This window comes from Gouania willdenowi, chromosome 10 (assembly GCF_900634775.1).
Source record: "Gouania willdenowi chromosome 10, fGouWil2.1, whole genome shotgun sequence".
In the NCBI taxonomy this organism is placed as follows: domain Eukaryota; kingdom Metazoa; phylum Chordata; class Actinopteri; order Blenniiformes; family Gobiesocidae; genus Gouania; species Gouania willdenowi.
Genome location: NC_041053.1, coordinates 10773118 through 10790951, shown reverse-complemented (window position 1 = coordinate 10790951; position 17834 = coordinate 10773118).

Here is a 17834-nt window from a genome sequence, read left to right as displayed (position 1 = left end):
ATATCAAGCTGGTGGAGGTGGTGATCGGGTGGGGGGGGGGGGGGGGTTCAGTGGGTGACTTGGGGTGTGTTCATGTGGACTCTTGTGTTTACTGTTACACTAGTCTGTAGGGGTGGGACTTAATCATATGATACGATAGACGATAATAGACTTGCAATAATGATATGATACAATATTTTTTTTAAATTAAAAAAAATACCCAAAAAATGAAGTGGGAAAAATAACCATGTTTTTGGTTGACTTGAACTCAAGACATACTTACCCTGGGTACAACCTTTTCAACTAAATAATAATAATAATAATAATAATAATAATAATAATATAAAAAGATAAAATTAAACAATACACATTCAATAATACGTCTTTTAATATTCCTATTTCTGGGAAAATATATTTTCCCACCTTTACCAGTCTGCTCCCTCTCCCACTACCTATAATGTTTTTGTTAAATTTGTGGGATGCCACACAAGCCGGGACTGTTTTTGGTTCATGCCACCATCTATTTTTCAGTCTTTAAATAAATCGAGAGATTGAATCCACGGTTTTCTGTTCACCTCAAATTGTGCATTTTTCATCCCTGATAGGACATAAGGCCAGAATCAGCCGCTTCCACTTTTGACTCCACTTTGTCCCAGATGGAATGTCTTTGGATTTCCCAGGTGATGTTTTCCATATACAATAGCATCTCACATGCCACTTTTAGTTTCCATCTCATGTAGGACTATAAACCTATAGTATATCTTTATAATGGGCCCAAGTTGATTCTGTTTTGCACTTCTAAAATTCCATCTGGTTGCTTTCACCTTTAGCGGTCATATTGCTAGGTGGTTGCCTCAAATCCACAACTGGATTGTCAGTAGCATTAGCAATAGTACTGGTTTCTGTGACGTTGGGGTTTTGACTCCATACTCAAACCTCAACCTTGAGGACAATGGGCTGAATTTTGTCTGGCATCCATCCGTAAAGCCTGGTGAATGCTTCTGTGTCAGGACCTACGCCATCGACGTGATGCAGAGGATGGCCAACTGTACTTCTGCGTTGAGGGAACGCATCGCTATGCAATTGGCTATCATGCCGCGAGGGGGTTATGGCTGTGTGTGTTTACAGAGGAGCATTGTTTAATTTCTGGTTACAGAAAACAATGTTTTATGTTTTTTAAGTATCTTAAAATGTAATTTATTTCTGGATCATTATTTACCTACCTAACCATGTGCGTATTGTTGGACACAGACATGAAAACGACGGTTTACAAACGTACGCTTTATTTTTCAATACAAACATATGCAACATGCAAACAAAGTATAAAAGTGTATCGACCGCTCCGGTCAACAGGAGGTGAGGGGGCTCAGACCCCTCCGTAGAGCGAAGACAGTCAGCAAAGGAACCTAGTCCACAGCCCTGGGAAGCGATGAGTTGGGAGCGGGACAGCGCTGTAAAACTTGCTTTAAGGATGACGTCATGTCTGCTCCTCTGGCCTCCACAGAATGTCAGTCAATGTTTGCTGTTAATGAAACACACACACAAATACACTGTAGGAAAAGAGACGAGACAGAGTAGCGATAATAACAGTCTCGGTTTTCTCTTTGACTCAATCCACTGTGGAAACAACTCTCGTATCGCTACGCTAAAAGTTGAAACACGGCGGTGTTGACTGGAAAAGGCAGTGGCCAGGGCTGAGGTTTGGAGCCCTTACATTCTGCGTCGCCTCGACGCGCAGAGAAGATTTTTGGGAGGCGCACGTCAGGCTATGGCGTTGGGGTCTCCATCTGCGCAGAGCGCTACGCACGACTACGGTATCGATTGGATGCGGAACCATAGTTAAGATCTGCTCTACATGGTACAGCCTTGTGGGCAAAGTCCCCATCTGTATCGCTCTCAAAGGTTACAGATTGTGAAACTGTAGGAATTTGATTTATATCTGTGGAAGTGTTTGAATGTATTCATGATTTTTGTGAAAAACAGCACAATGATATATCAGGACACCCAAATCTTATTCTCAGCTATTGCGTCCAAAACATGTTTTTCCTTGCCTCTAATTGTTAATCTAATGACTTAAACAAAACTACATTTCTTGCATAATAAGCCAGTGACTCATCCCGGCTTAGGCTGTAGGACAATTTAGCTGACATTATCAGTGCCTCCCAATGATGCAGCCTTAGTGCTTGTAAACAAAAGGTTTCACTGTTGGATTGTGAAAGAGCTCTTCAATGGGCAAAGTCCAATACCACGCAATGCCATTTTCTACAAAGATGGCATTCTGTTGATTTGCAAACTCTTCACACATTTCTATTGCAGTGGGGAAGCTCAGCAGAGCGTTAGTAAACAGAAAAATGTTTTTATTTTATCCATAATTGATTGCATCTTTATTTAGAGCTAACATTTCAATGGTGGGATTTAACAGCTTAGGTTTTGGTTGCACTCGATCCCATTACCTGTAATATCAATCATGCACTCTATACCCTCAACATCTGTTTTTATTGAATGCTTTTTTGGTTCACAAATAGATGAATGTGTTTTACAAAGGTTTTTCAGAAGGCATAGAATTAACTTTGGGTATGTGGTTGTGTTTGCTCACACTACTGAGCCAATACAATCAATCTAGTAAATGTGTAAAACTCCTTAGGCCTTTTATGCCAAATTAAACCAAATGTTCTTTTCCACTGGGACATTTATTCCAAATAAGCAGATTCAATAAGAGTTTAAAAAAGTGATTTATTTTGTTGGTTTTCACTGTTTTTCCTTGGTGAAAAATCCTGCTTTGTGTTGCTCTAAGTACCATGGGAAGTGGCCTCAGCTATTTCCAAATGAACTTGTTTGTAGGGATAAAGTTATTAAATAGTGTTACAGAAGAGGGCTAACTTTGTTCTTAGCAGCTTTCAAGATTTGGATGAGATTATGGAAAGAATATCACAGAATATTGGAAACCAACTGTTCTTTGCCGGCTTAGATCTCCCATTTTAGTATTAAAAGCCATTAAATTCTTTCAATTCTATATTAGATTGATTCAAAAATTGTAGAAGGGAGCTTTCCATCTGATCATGTAACCGTATTAGCTGGTCTTGACGATAAGGTTTTGGTACTCTTGTTACTGTTGGTAGTGCATGGTTAACCATTAGAATTTTTATAAGCCCATATTTAGAAAATGAAGCTTTTACAACTGAGTTGATTGCATGATAAGATGTATTGCAACATTTTTACATATGATTATAAATGTATACAGACGCAGATTAATTTCAAAAGACTTTCGATACGACAACTCATTACAAAATATGTAGTTTTGAAAAATTATTTAAAAAAAAGAAATGTAAAAAAAAAAAAGCTTCCCGCTAGTTGTTTCCATGGCTTGCTACAGTGCTAGTGTTGTTTGCTAAATTATGACTCCTTTGGAGCTATATTGGCATTTTTTGGGTTAGGTGGAGGAATCTAGTGGGGTTAGGTAGGGTTAGGGTTAGGATAACGACACACTTCATGACAGCCTTCATGACACCTTATTAATGCTAATAACAGATATCATGTCATAACAATGACAGCGTAATGTCAGCCTTTGTGAATAAAACTTCAAGTAAAGTGATACCAAAGTGTTTGACATTAGACTTTCTACAGTAGTAAGTCAATTAATCTTGATGTGAAAATGTGAAAAATATCAAATATGCAGCAACTTTGCTGACACACTGTTTGCTAAGATCAGAAACGTCAGAAATAAAATGCTGCTGTTTTCACAGAGTTTGGCAGGAGAAGAAAGAAACCAACCTCTGCTCTGAATAGATTCCCATGGTATGGCAGACTGTACTCCTAATGTTTGACCATGGCAGTGGAGGGAGACCACTGGAAACCGTGAGAGCACACGTTATGAAATCCTGACCTTATTCTGTCCTATGTGTTTGTGTCTCAGAGAAGAAACCACTTCACACACATGGTCAGTAGGAATGTTCTCTCATTTGTGATCTACCTGACCTAAATAAGAAACCAACTGTGCCTGTGTTTGGAGAGAGGTTCACGTGCAACTTGTGAACAAATGTAGGTCAGGACGTGGTAAACTTCAGAGCTCTGCTGCTCAACACATGGTTCACAGTCACTGCTTTCTGGCTTCAATAGAGCATGCAACAACTGTTAATTCACAAATAATATTGTCATTCCATGTCATTTCACTATTTTCCATTTTTTTCTGGATTGTTTAATAGGCACACTATACATTTTTAGTTGGATTAGATGAACACTTGTTGAGATATGGACAATTTAGTGAGGTGGGTTCGTGTCGTTTTTCGTACATCCTTATTTTTCTTCCATTTCCAGCTTTCAATATCTTAGCAACTACATCACATAGGAAACAGAAATTTGGTGTAATAATACAGCTTCACTCACTCTCTCAGAATATATAAAAAGAATTGGTATACATCCTATCTGTTGGACATGCCACTTCCTCAAATTTAGAAAAAAGTGTGTCTAGGTTTGGGGTTGGAGCATGTTTAGGCCTTCAGTTAAACCACTTTATATATGACTCAGCTCACTGTAATTTGATCAGCTTTGAGTTATGTACATAGACTGTCCAAATCACTAGTGATTAGTCACATATATGCATTGGTTCTTGGGTGACAATCTCTTGAAATCCGAAAAATTACTTTTGTGACAGATTTTCATTGCGTCCCATAAATACATGTGGGAATGTAAGAAAAAAAAGTCTGTTTTAATCTATAGTATAAATATGACTCGTTCTTGGGATTTGAAAGAATTTTTCTTCAAATCTGGGGTTATTTCACCACTCACGAATATTGAAAAACCTTTACATGAGGGCATTGTAGCTTGCCTCTGTGTGTCATAATCATGTATTGTTTATTAGTTTTTCATTAGTAACATAAAAAATACAATAACCATTGTATCAGAAAAACATTTACTTTTGAGAACATTATATTCATTATGAACAAATGTTGGTAACACTTTACTTGAAGTTTTATACATAAAGCTGACATTACGTACAATGTCATTATCTGTCATTAGCATGACTAAGGTGTTTTTTGCTAAATTATGACACCTTTGGAGCTATGTTGGCATTTTTTGGGTTAGGTGGAGGGATTTAGTAGGTTTATGGTTTGGGGTTAGGGTAACAAAAGGTTTGGGGTTAGGGTAAAGAAGGGTTAAGTTTAGGGTAACAAACAACAGTTAATGACAGCCTTCATGACACCTTATTCATGCTAATGACAGGTGTCATGTCATAATAATGACAGCCTAATGTCAGCCTTTATGTATAAAACTTCAAGTTAAGTGTAACCAATATTTCTCATGTTCTACATTTGCTCTTTCGGGATGTTCTTCCATTCAAATTACATTAATATATATCATCATCTGATAGTTATTATATTTACTATGTACATATATGATAAAAAAAAGAGTCAAATCTTGTACCCCGTAATCCGATGGTCCCATAGATTTTTAGTACATAAAGGTCTTTAGCAGATGTCGGAACCAGCAGCTTTCAGAGCTCTCCCTCCTATTACATGGGAGTTAACCTCCACTTCACTGACTATTTGCTGCTTTGACAGCTGACAGGAAATGACTGTGGAGTATGCTGCTGATCCTTCCTATCCACGTTAAGGCCCTGCAGCCTCAGAGAAGAGAAAGACCCTGTTTGTCTTGTCCGTGAGCCAGAGCAGCTTTCTCTCAGGAAACTCCTTGAAAACACAAAGTCCGACCTGAATAGTTCTTTGTGAGGACACAGTCGAAGCTGAAGCAGCAGCAGCAGGAAAAAGCCGAAAGGATCTCTTGTCTTTCCTGAATTTATTTTCATCTCACTTTGAAATCCAAGCATCGATTGGAGGAAATATAGAGCAACTGAAACCTTATAGTTGTAGATTAGTGTTTCCCAGCTCCTGTACTGCTGTTTTCCCTTTTTGCCTTTTTGTCAAATCATGTAACTCCCTCTTCATATAAAAGTACCTTCATATTTGCAATTAATATGTGTAAGTCAGTCTCTTTCCACTGTCAGAACAGACTCATTTTAGTTCAGGGGCCTCATATGGACCTGTTTGATCTCAAGTTGGCCTGACCAGAAAAGCATTTTGAAGAGAAGAATCACATATAGTTCCTCAGGTGTAAAAATTTGAGTTAATAATTAGTGCTTTCCCTGCAATTTTCCCTTCAAGCATTATTGTCCCTCGGATGCTTCCGGCCAAATTTGGCCCACAGACCTTTATTTTAACATACCTGGAACCATAGCAAAAGAAGCTTGGAGTGTTTTAGGTATTACTGCACTACTTGTATGTATTCCCTAGCCCAGCCTCACAAAGTTCGTGAAACAAAAACAGCTTTATGTAACTTTTCGTGCATCGCAACATGACTTCCCCACATTTCTTGTGCTGCAAAGAAAGACTTTTTTTCATACTGTTTGGCATAGAATGTTTTCGTAATGCGTGACACAAATGTTTTTCATCTGGTGCGGCGCCAATCAGGATGAAGCTGCTGGAACTAATTTCAAACCGATGTATGTAAACCATAACCCAAACCCTAAATGAAATGTTCTAATACGATGTCATTGCAAGAAATAACGTCCAATTGAAACATACTGTACCAGTTTGAAAGTTGTGTCCTGCAGCACGAAAACAGAATTAGTCCTTTTTGTGACAGTGTCACGTTTCCTCGTGAGATCCTGTCAGCATTTCTAACATTTTTGACATTTTGGTTTTGTCTCTTTTGACTACAGAGAGTAAGAGACTAACTTTGGTTAATGGGAAAATGTAGCATATTTGTCAAATTTATGAGTCGTTTCAGTGGGTGCGCAGTGGTGGAGTGACTAGCACGCCCGCAAGAGCACAGCAAGAATGGTCCTGGGTTCAAGTCGTGGGATGAACACTTGGGTCCTTTTGGTGTGGAGTTTGCATGTTCTCCCTGTGCTTGTGTTGCTGCCTTCCTCCCAAATCACAAAAACATGACTCTTAGGTTGAATGGAGTCTCTAAATTGCCCATAGGACTGAATGTGAATGTGAGTGTGAGTGGTTGTCTGTTTCTGTGTGTTGCCCTGCAATGGACTGGCGACCTGTCCATGGTATACCCCCACCTAGAGCCCAATGACTGCTGGATAAAAAAAGAACAAGCGGGTCAAAAAATGGATGAATGGAAGTTGTTTAAACATTCCATTATAAGAAAGGGACTGGGAAGCTTCTAGTTTTGTTTTTCAATTATAATGCTTCTATGAACCCCCTGTAAGTTTGCTAAAGTACACTTAGGGATACACGTACCCCTGGTTGTAAATTTCTGTAGTAGATCATTGCTTTGATTTGAAACACATACATTCAAAAGATTCTATCATTTAAACAGAGATGTATTCTAAACTTTACGTCTTTACACTTTTTTCCTTGTATTTGTTTTTCCCTTTCTCTATTGTCATTAACTGTCGAAAAACAACAACAACAAAAATTCCGCTGTACCAGTCAAGATTCTTACAGCTATTAAAAAAGGACCCATAACATTCCCTTGACCTCATCAGCCACAGACATTGAAGCAGAGTTCCTTAGTGAACTGCAATTGTTTTTTTTGTTTCATCTGCTGTTTTTTCTGCCTGCAGAGCATTTCCTCTTATTGCCTCAAACAATAAGAGCTTGACTTTTTTTCTTTCTTAGTTTTTTGGAGTTTTTTTTCTGTGTAAAAGTCAGAAACCAGAATTTTCACATGGATGAAAAAGGAATAATTAATTGTTCCATAATATGAAAACACAAAATAAAATTACATTTCACATTTTTACGAAATTCTTGACAAATATTTTTTGGTTACAGCACAGAAAGTATGTTAGTCCTGGTTTGATATAATAAATCATGTACGCTGTCTTCAAAAGTATGTGCATGTAATCACAAAAAGCTGCTCCAAATATGCATTGGTCAATGCGTCCAATTCCATGTACGTCATGTTTACGATGTCACATTCTCTGGGGTTTTCAGCTACATAGATAATAAATTAAAGGATGCCGTTAAAAATCGCTTTCTGACACATTTTACTCTGTGTGTATAGGACATGTTTTTTGGTAGGGAGATTACAAAATATTTATTTTAGGAACAAAAAAAATTTTCTAAAACACCAATAAACAAAATTTCAATAATTTTGCAGATCCACACAAAAAATGGCAGTAGATTTTTAAAAAACAAGAAATCCTGCTATGTAGTATTTGTATTTGTCATGTAATTGTTGTTTGTCAGCTGTCAAAATAGGCATTACATTAATTTTGTTATTATTTATGAAGAAAAAAACAAAACGTTCCCCAAAATAAAGTGCTTTGAAACGATAACAATTCGTGCATTTTTTGTGTCTTCAGTCAAGTAACATAAAAGTGTCACTTGTGGCCTAAAAATAGGAATTTCTTTTGGCATTATTTGTTTTCGAGACATTTATTTTGAGTTTAAAAAATGGTTTAAAACTATTGAGAGGGAGAAAGTTCAGCTTTAAAAACTGAAAAAATAATAATTATGCATTTAATTCATTGGGCTTCTTTTTTTTAACTTACATAATGATGTCTTGATGTATAAATGCAATAAACAGAAATAGACAATTTATTAGGATTTTATATATATATATATATATAGAATTTGGCTACGACCCAGTTATAACACAGTAAAACAGATAACCACACGCACACACACCCACGTGGAATAAAACCAGTGGTTGCATGTGAAGCTTGTTGAGTCTGCAGAGTCGGAGACTTATGCAATAGGCTCTTTCCTTCACAACTGACTACCCTCCCCATATAAAAAGACTTTTCATCTGGAGTTCAGCGTGCATCTGGGTTTGATCAATGTTTCAATCTGAATCATATGCATTTGACAGTAAAACATATTGCTGTTTCATTCTTCCATGAGCAAAAAGAAAGACGTGGAGAGAAAGTGGGTCAACAATGAGATGAGGTGAAACCTGACACTGAATAAACAGGTCAATGGGTTCTTCTTTCACCGCTTAAATCAAATATCCAACGCAAGATAAATCACACGCAACGTTTTTAATATAAAAATCGAAATTTTAACAATGCTTGTTATGAGAACTTCAGTTATGCAAAGAAAAAAAAAAGAGTTACAAACACAAAAAGCAAAAACGCCCTGAGTTATGTAATGTGGAAAACATAACTGAATCTATATTCATGCTTTAGGGAAGCACAAAACCCTGATGAGCAAATTGGCACATATCACTTTAAAAAATCTATTTTCCAAGGAAGTTAAATGAGCAAACGCCTTGGAAAATGTTTCAGTTATGCACCCATGACGTCTGTTGAATTCTGCGTGATGAATTCAATCAAAACAGGGATTAGCGGTGAGAAAATCCTTTAATCTCTTGTTCATAATTATTGCACATGTTTTATTGGTTTTGAAGGTTAAAGCCATACGAGTCAGGCTCCCGAGGAAAGCAAAAAGACGCCATCGGCTTTAACATTCCTGGATAGGCTTGAAGCTGCAGCTACATGTTGTCACTGTCTTAATATTGATTATGCATTCCTGAAAAATCATGTTATCTTTCTTTTCTCCCTCATTTATCAAGTGTGTTACGTTCTAAAAATAACCCGCGAAATCCGCAAAGTAGTCAGCTGTATTTTTTACTTTTTAAGTCTGTAAAACCCCTCACCACACACTTTATACACTTTTCTCAGACAAGAATTACCATTTATCTCTTGTTTAAACACTCTAAGTTCAAACCTTTGTAGATTTTAAAACATAAACCTGTTTTCAAACATACAGCACTTCAGAGTCACACGGCTAGATATCAGACATTGATGCCGAACGCATTCAGAGTCTTTGTTGACGATGACGTCAGGCCGTCAACACGGACACTGGTCTGTTCACCTATTCAACCATGGAGTAGAAGCTGTGTGTGACCACCTGGAGCTGTATTTCACGGCCTTTATAATCGGGACCAGACTAGGAAGGATTTGGCGAGGAGGAGAATCAGCGATGAGGTGGTAGTAGCAGGTAAAAGTTCTCTCTGCAGCACTGAGCTAGCATAGCATTAGCCGCTAATCACACCGGCTTTTTTCACTGGTGGTTTATGTTTATGAGAGGAGAAAAAAGCTCCTCGCTTCAGCAGGCAGTGAAGCTCACCGAGTTGGATGTGTCGCTGGTGAACGCAGCATTAACCAATCCGGACGCAGAACACAATAGTGTTCATACGTTGTAAAAAAATGCATCCAAAATTGCACTGTAAAAAAAATCCGCGAAACACAGAGGCCGCAAAAGATGAACCGCGTTATAGCGAGGGACTACTTTATACGCCTATATGTCTTTTTTTTTTTATCTCATCTGCAAACTAGTTTACATGTGTTGTGTAATGGCAAATTGTGTATTTATTAACACTTGGTCCCTAATTATTCATCTAGATCAGCTGTGTTGAAGCACCAACAGATGTGACCTTATTAAATGCTTGTTTCTCTCCTCTGACCTTTGGTCAACATGTCAAAAGCATTCGTTCCAGGATAGAATCAATGATCAACCTTGTCTCCTTTACAGTCCTAATAGTCCAAAAGTCAGACTTTGTCAAAGATAAATAGAGCAGTCAATGTAGCGTCTACTTTTTGCAGCAAAGCAAACCCTGAATCTGATAAAGTCCAGGGGCAATCATCTACTTGGCACCGTTTTTAGTGCAAGCTGTTTTTTGTTTTTTTGTCGAGTTGCATCAAATATTGATTTTTACTGGTAGTTATGGGGTCAACTGTTCAGGACATTCGACAACTGATTGATTGTCTGATCAAATGATAGTTCAGGTGTTGCAGAATAAACATGAAGGATTATCTGGAGTTGTTTAAAGGGGATCAGTCGAACAGAAGTGATCCAACTTCAAGATAGGCACCATAACACCAACTATGTTAAAATGCATGTATAAATACAAACAATAAAGAAGAGCACTCTGAGAGAAACCACCACCAAGCAGGGGCGGACTGGGTGGGGGGAAGTGGTCCGGGAGTCATTGACAGTCACGCGTGGTGTGGGGAGCAAAACAAGTTTCATGTCCCTTGATAAAAAATAAATAAATTAAAAAAAACCTGCATTTGATGTTGCTTTAGACATTCATTTGAACCCTTAAGTAGCCTACAGTAAAATAATTACAGCAATAAAATGTGGCTGACCCACCACCCCACCAAGCTCTAGTATCCCTTATATTTTAAGACAAGTGTACAGAAAATCTAAAACAGCCACTTGTCAACTACTTACTTAATACAATTGTGTGATTATAATCTGGTAGGCCGGCCGTTATTAACATTGAAATGCTGTGAACATTCCTACTAGGGCTGGGTATGGAACAAAACTCATATCTCATTATATACAGTATATCTCATTATAATTTTTCAAAATAATCTAAATATAAATATATATATATAATATAAATCTAGATAATTTTATTTCAAGTTAAGTCAAAAACAATTCAGGGTTAAATTTGCTGATGCAAAATGCCACACAGGCTCATTTATTAACAAACAGCTGCACAATATGTGTCACTTTTGGCTTTTTCACCTGTAAGGGACAGCACGTGTGAGTTCTGTAGTGTAGCTTGTTATGAGGAAGGTCTGTGTTAGGACGCACTCATTAATCCATCTACCTGAGATTTACATGTTGTTCTGAGAAGTAAAAGCAGCGACTCCTAAAATTAGTATTTTTATACAAAATACGATATATATCAATATATGCAATATTGTTGTTTTCTATATCACCAAAATAGAAATCTCGATACATCTTGAATCTTGTTATATATCACCCAGCCCTAATTCCTAAATTATGAAACGTATTTTACAACGTATTTACACCAGTTCTTTGTGTTTTTTTCCATCCATTTCTCTACTGAGTTGACTCAGAGTTTGCTGCCGCTGTCGGCACTAATCTCACGAGAACTGCCACACAGATCATTTCAGGTGCAGTTATCATGAGGCTAATGATGGCATTCAGTTCAGAGAGGCAGATTAATGTTTTTATTTGTTTATTTTTTAATTATTACTACATTAAAATACAGGATATTTACGGGAAAATACTAATATGGGAATGGGTAAAATACGGGAGTTTCCCGGCCAATACAGGATACTTTATTCCCCCTTTCTTTTTCTCTTTCTCATAGCCCGACCCAACGGCCCACGTTATCAGTATCAGTGATGCTGATCATGGTACCATGATAAAAATCGGTCAAAAACAAACTGTGATGTGAATTTTTGAAATCTCGCCAATGATGAGCGATATGGATCTTGTCAAAATACGTTAAGTACTTTGGTGTAATCTTGCTAACAAATAAACAAATGCTGGTGAAGTTACTGCCTCCTCAAGTAAATTTCCAAATTTAACAAAAGCAAGAGTCAGGTGCAGAATGGACAAAGGCCTTTTAGTCCCAGGTGTCATCAGGAGTAAGGCTTGAGTTTAAGAGTCATTCCATGTCATTTCAACAAATTTTCAGGTCATCCCAAACACTTCAGTCTCAAAAAATTCAAGATTTTTCACCAATTGTTCCTCAATAATTGGTAATTTAATCATTTTTGAAATATGGAAAATTGGGGTCCAAAATAAAAATGAAGAAGTCGCATAAAGAAAACGTCCCAAGAAAGATAAAAAGATCCCAAGAAAGGTCTTTATACTATAAATTAAGACATAGATCAGATATTCCCACATACAGTTAAGGGCCAAGGAAAATTCAGATTTCAAGAGATTGTGGCCCAAGAACCAATTCACATATGTGACTAATCATTAGTGACGTGAACAGTCTATGTACATAGCTCAAAGCTGATAAAATTACACGGAGCTGAGACATATGCAGATTTATTCACTGAAGGACTAAACATGTTTGAGGCCGAAACCCCGACAAACTTTTTTACCAACTTTGAGTGGCTGTCATGTCCACAAGTTAGGATGTATAGCAGGTCCAAATCCAAGCAGATATACATTTCAGTTTCCTATGTGATGTTGTTCCTGAGGTTTTGGAAGCTGAAAATGGGAGAAAAATAAAGATGCACGAAAATCGACTAATCAAACAAAAAATTGGTTAAAAAAATTGATTAAAAAAAAAAAAATCGGAATTTTTTTTTTATACCAAAGTGCATATCCACTGGCTATCCCAACAATCCCTTTAACCTGCTGATCTAAATATGCTGTAAACAGGGTTTCTGGGTAAAAAAGCTCAGTGAGAAAGGCAAACAAGCAGTCAGACTTTATCTGCATACACAGTCATATATTCAACTCATATCTGTAACTCTCTCACTCTGCTGCTGTGTGTGCGTTTGTGGGTATTATGTCACACCATTTATCACATTTTCACTCTCAGAGATCGTCTTTTGTGTCTTAAGCCACATTCACATGGGATAAGTATTATCTAGGGACCCCATGTAATCAGTGACGTGCCTTGACCACTAGGGTTGGGTAGGCACGTTGCAAATCGAGACCACCAATGACAATTTCATATGTTTCTGCTGGCAAGTGTTAATTCAATTCAATTCAACTTTATTTGTATAAAGCAATTTACAACAAAGTCATCTCAATGCGCTTATCAAAATATAAAATTCATAAGAAAGAAAAAAACCCAACAAGATCCACATGAACAAGCATTTAGCCATCTAACAAAATCAATATCGTAAAACACCATTAAAGAAACATAAACAATTATTTTATATAACCTCCATACTCTCCCAACAAGATATATTTCATGACACGGCAGCACATCCGTTGTTTGTGTTGGAGAAAATGTCAACAACAACAACTCAGAACAGCTTCAGTGAGGAGCATCCACAAAGTCAATCCTTCCTTTTGTACCATTCACTGTGAAAAGTATGAAACATGTTCTGATCTTACCTTTGCTGAAGGTCTGGTCACTCAGGTGTTGGTGTCCATCTTTTAAAAGCTGTCGTTTTTCCTCAAAACAAAGTTTTTCTATCTTCTCTAGCGCTGTCATCCACACTGTAGTGTTATCCCGCCCACTCGCTAAAGCGAAAGAGAACGTAGCAGCAGTGGTCATATGGGATCAATTCACTAATGCACTGTGAACTTATGTATAGCATTTAGCATAGCACGGTTACGTCCAAAGGCAGCTCTCTACGCTGCCTTTGGACATAAATGGTTTTCATCTTGGGGAACTGACTGCGCATGCGCAAACACATAAAAACACGCTTTGGAAACAGAGGCAGAGCAGCCGTGTGCTTTTGGGAGGGGGCGTGGCCTCTTCCTGCCTTACAGCAGAGTGAGACGGCAGCCGTTCCAGGAAATAGCGCTGTTTAGGGATTTGGGCTATGAAACGCACAAAATGCGGACACTTTCAAATGTACAGGTACTGTAGGCTATTGGAAATGGAAAAATAGATAATTTATAATTATACTATAATTAAAACAAATAATCAAAATATCAATTTACCCTTGGGTAGGCACTGGCTACCTTGCCTACCCTGACGGCACGTCACTGCATGTAATAAATAAATTCCCCCTCAACATCTGCTTTTTATGTGGCGCATTCACACGGGATAACCGAAGCCTGAGAATTTGCTGAAATTTACAGACATCTACCGCTGCGTATTGCGCAACGTTCGCTCACATTGTTTTCCACATGACGGGCGCTAAGAAGAAAAGTAGGCACTGGACGTGAGAAGAAACCTTAAAATGAATCAATATTTGGGGTGAACAAAGGTACCACACCGTCTGGGAAAATCTTGATCCTTCTCTTTTGGTTGCCGTACGTTACGGGCTGATGAGGTTGTGCTGGCTCGGGACCCAAAAGGTTTTCTAAACACTCCAATGCAGCCTCCATTCTTCGCCAAAAGTAAATAAACATGCGTCCCGGAAACAAAATAACGTGTAATCACGCATCAGATCCCGCCCAATCACAGAGAGGCCTATTCACATTGGATTAGTATTATCACAGGACCTCGGAGTTCAGCAAAATATAGAAGGTAATTTGCGGGGGAATTTTTACTTTAAGAATTACTGACATGGCCGATTCACACGGGATTAACATCATAGACATACTCCGCAATTATTACAAATCGCATGTGGTCCCGCAGCGAATAGGGCTTATACAGGGCTTATACGCACCTCGGGGCGACCGTGGCTCAGGTGGTAGAGGGTCGTCTTCTGATCGAGAGGTTGGGGTTCGATCCCAGTACCTGACTATATGTCGAAGTGTCCTTGGGCAAGACACTGAACCCTAAGTTGCTCCCAGTGGTTGACTAGCGCCTTGCATGGCAGTCCTGTCCCACTGGTGTGTGAATGTGAGAGTGATTGGGTGAATGAGCTGATATGTAAAGCGCTTTGAGACTGCTTCAGTGTGGTGATAAAGCACTATATAAAATCAAGTCCATTTACCATTTACCTCTCACTATTTCCCCTGAGAGGACAGGAAGACACACTGAAAATGAGTTAAGTGTAAATGTGGTTTTGGAGTGAGTGGATTGAAACATCAGCAGGATGATCGATCACTCCTGTGTATCAATATGCTCAGACTCTGTGTGAAAGGTTGTCAACTGTTTGTGCTTGTGTACATTATGAGAACTGTTTGCACTGGAGTGTTTCCCTCTCCTGTTCTCGTGCAAAGTTTACCTCACAGCAAGGGTGTCAAACTACTGTTAATTCAGAGGCCGAATATGGACCAGTTTAATCTCAAGTGGGACACAGATTAGAGGCAGGGAATCAAGCAATTTTAACATTTTGGTGCCCTAGTTTGCACTTCCACATATACCTTGTAAATGATAAGTAAAGTATGTAAGGCACTGACACTATCAAAGCAATAAGTGACAGATGTCAGTCCTTACAGGATCTTTACTTGTATTTCCTTGATTTTTTTTCTTCATTTTTTATATAATTTGCAAAGTTCTTTCAACAATTTGAGATAAAAAAAAAAAATAAAAAAAAAAAAAAGGCTGCCGTCATGTGATATAAGCATGGGGAAAATTGCGAGTTTGGGAGTATTTGGATGTACTGAGGGAATCATTTTTTGCCTTCCCCTGTGGTCCGCACTGGATACTTTAAAGGGCCAGATTTGGCCCCCAGGCCTTGAGATTGACACTCTCACAACAATAAAGTCTTGAGTTTAAACCATGATTACTGATTGGCCGTTTGTGTGTTAGCCCTGGAGCTTTTTATTTTTACAAGACTTCTCATATCCTCCCTACACTCAAATATTTGAAGTGATAGTTGAACTGGTTGAACATAGGCTGTGTGTGATCTTCTCTCTCATTTTGTCTTTTTTGTAGATAATATAAGATATCAACCTGTTGATGGTGTGCCTCCTTCTTCTGTTGGTTTCATCGTGTCATAAAATGTGTCATTATTTTATATTTATACTGTAGATCAAATTGGGATTTTCTCCATCTTTCTAAAAAAAAAGGCTGGATTTTGTCTGTTGGGATCTGGTTCTGTCATCATCTTTATCATATACACAAGATGTTATGGCCCTATTTGAACACAAAGTAAACAAATAATAAAACAATTATATGAGGGATTTAGTGTCTCTCGTAGACATAATTTTGGACTACGAGGGGAAGCTGGAGTACTTAGAGGAAATTTTATGTAAGAAAACATGCAAACTTAGGCTTTTCTGTGCAGTTGTGTATGGCATTATGGCACTACAGGGGGTACTTGAGAGAGAGAAAAAGTAAAACATTTACAAAGAAAGCATTAAAAATATGGGGTTTTATCATGGTTATTTTCAGTTTAAAATGATAATCATAATAATTGAAATTATCTTAATTGGCAGTGGCTATCCGTACAGTTGCCGTATCAATATACCGACATTCTATTCGTATGCAGCGCCCCTTTTTGGCTAGTTTAGGTCACGTGACCAAGACTAAACCTAACCCATAAAAAATTTTGCGATATAGGATTATAACCTAACCCTAACCCTAAGACACTACGTACGTGTACTTTGGTCAAGGTACCAATAGCACCAGGAGTTGTCGTACGGCAACCGTACGAATAGATACTTTCATCCTTATTAGAACATTAGCTGAAAATACAACTCAATTCAATTCAATTCAACCTGATTTATATAGCGCAAACTACAACAAAGTCATCACAAAGCGCTTAAATGTTCTCCTGCACTACTCATCAATGCACTACCGCACTATTATCTTAGTATTATTATATTTTATTATTATTATTATTATTATTATTATTTTTATACTATTATTATTATTATTATTGTTATTATCTTGTTATTTTATTTAGTTTTGCACATTCTAGTCTAACTACTGTTTATATTTATGTTTATATTTATTATTATTTTTTCTAGTTGATTGTTATTATTTAATGTTTACACTATTAGAGAGAGCACAGTTCACCAAGTCAAATTCCTCGTGTGTATAACATACATTACTTGGTCAATAAAATTGATTCTGATTCTGATTCTGATTAAGAAATATAGGGTCCACAGTAAGAAAGAAAGAACCAAACAAGATCCACATGAACAAGCTTCTAGCGACAGTGGGAAGAAAAAAATTCCTCTTTTTTATAGGAAGAAATCTCAGCGTAACCAGGTTCAGAGGTGGCAGCCATCTGCGTTGACTGGTTGGGGTTAGTGAACAGAAGGGCAAACAGAATAGGATAGAAGGATAGACCATCCAAGTGTTCCAGAGTTGAGCTGCGAACCAACCAACAAGGGTCAGTCTTGGTCCCACAATAGGCCAGAGATGACCAGAAATGATAAAAACTATATAAATCCATTCAAGAGACACTAAATACTGTTTCATTCTACTTTCTGTATTTTAAATGGGATTTTTTTTTTTAACTATGTGTTATCACTCATTTATGTCATTATTATGCTCTATAGTTGTTTTTTTCATAGAATTCTGAGCAAAATGCTGTAGTCGGACCAAGGGGGTACTTGGATTCAGAAATAAGAGAAATTTGAGACCCACTGGTA